Source organism: Tupaia chinensis, unplaced genomic scaffold (genome assembly GCF_000334495.1).
Source record: "Tupaia chinensis unplaced genomic scaffold, TupChi_1.0 Scaffold142780_1, whole genome shotgun sequence".
NCBI classification, from domain to species: Eukaryota; Metazoa; Chordata; class Mammalia; order Scandentia; family Tupaiidae; genus Tupaia; species Tupaia belangeri.
This window is the reverse complement of record NW_006202626.1, coordinates 542,117-544,043: the sequence shown is the minus strand read 5'-3', so window position 1 is coordinate 544,043 and position 1,927 is coordinate 542,117. Positions and strand designations below refer to the sequence as shown.

The 1,927-nt window shown below is 36.3% G+C and overlaps 1 protein-coding gene across 1 annotated transcript in view; it reads right to left on the bottom strand.

The window, feature by feature from the left end:
* The window catches only part of TENT5D (terminal nucleotidyltransferase 5D), an 8,915-nt gene extending 7,693 nt beyond the window's left edge, over positions 1-1,222 (bottom strand). Inside the window, exon 1 of the mRNA XM_027766366.1 lies at positions 1,108-1,222. The gene's annotated coding sequence lies outside the window, so the exon portion shown is untranslated. The remainder of the gene's footprint in view (positions 1-1,107) is intronic.
* Positions 1,223-1,927: the final 705 nt, after the last annotated feature.

The following is a 1,927-nucleotide window of genomic DNA, read 5'->3' as shown; positions in this document are numbered from 1 at the left end:
GTAATCACAAGATGGCTGCTGTGCCGCATCAACTGATAATCATCTCTGCTTACCAGAACCGCTTTCCTGAAACTGTATTCCATGGAGACTCACCTACAATTGCGGAACTGCACAAGACCCACCCTTAATCCAACCCTGAATAGAATCTATGTTCCCTATTGTTAAAAACTTTATGAGCTGATAATTGAAAAAAAAAAACTATTATTATTATTATAAAATTTAAAAAAAGAAAAATAGGCACTTTGGCACACTTTTCAAATTTTTGCTTTAGAGTGATCTAAAAAATTATTACTTTGTAATTTATGTGGTAACATTAATAAACACTTCTCTTTAACCCCCCAAAAGAAACAGCCTCAGAAGAAAGCATAATTATGCTATAGAAAAAAAAATCTCTCTCTAAAAATCAAAAAGGGGGAAATTCAACCACTGTTTTCTAGATAATATTAATAGTAGAACTGTATTTTCAAAGAGAATAAGACTTTTTTAAATAGCAAAGCAGGAAGTTTATTAAAAGAGAGAGAAGGAAAAACAGCTCTCTAAGAAGGAAGAGGTCCCAGAAAATGGGTTGCCAAGGAAGAACTGTGGCAAAGGGTTTTAATTTGGGTCAGGAAGGGCTTTGTCCAGGGATTTTTTTTCTACATGGGGCTTGTACATGCATTCCCCTTCTCATGGTGAAGGGGGAATGCTGGATGGGTCCAATTATTCTCCTAATTTTGAAGTAGGTACCAAAGTCAGGAAATCATTGTCTAGAAGCTTTTGAACATGAAAACCATCATCTTATCTTCTTCCTGGAATGTGATGGGGTCAGGAAAAAGCCTTTGTTTTAGGTCTAGGTCACCACGTTGCCTAGGCCAATAACTAAGAGGTCTCTCAAGAGTAAGCAGCTGCTTTGTCTCTATCTCAAAACTTAGCTGTTTTATGATTCCATTTTGGGTCCATACCCTAACTATATTTTCAGGGTCCCTGTCTCCTACCTCATTCTCTCTCCTCCTCCCCACAGAGGAATTCCTAACTGCTGTCAAGGGCACAAGGGTCAAAGACCATTCTGACTTCTTACTGCTGAAATTTTTATGGGGTGGGGGAGATAGCAATTACTTTAACACTTACATTGGAAAGATGGTATTCAAGGATCCAATATGATTGTCTTAATATGATGATTCAGTGGATCATTCAGTAAAGGTAGGAATTTTCATCTTATTGAATAAAGTCATGAACCAACCAGGAAAACTACAAGGAAAAGAAGCACAATAATTTTTTGGTAAACATATAGGAATAATCTGATGCTCCCAGCTCAGTAATTCTAAAAATTACACATGTGCACGTGTGCACGCACACACACACACACACACACACACACTTGTGTAATGATAACATGATTGTTCTAAAACAGTCGTTCTCAAATCTTAGCATTCATCAGTCACATGGAAGGCTTGTAAGCATACAATTCTGGGTCCCATCTCAAGAGTTTCTGATTCAGTTGGTCAGAGGTAGGCCTGAATATATACATGTCCAACAACTTCCCAGATGATTTTGATGCTGTTGGTTAATGAATCACACTTGTGTAATGATAACATGATTGTTCTAAAACAGTCGTTCTCAAATCTTAGCATTCATCAGTCACATGGAAGGCTTGTAAGCATACAATTCTGGGTCCCATCTCAAGAGTTTCTGATTCAGTTGGTCAGAGGTAGGCCTGAATATATACATGTCCAACAACTTCCCAGATGATTTTGATGCTGTTGGTTAATGAATACCAAATATGAAAAGAAACTGAGAAGAAATAGTAATAGTAAGGAAAAGTAGTCTCAATTGCAGTACATAGTCTCTCATAATGTAACTATTTCTATTTAAAACATTACAATAAATAATATAGAAAATTCTAATCAAAGTGAATGTTTTAAGATGCAGGCTTCTAAAATCATTTTAA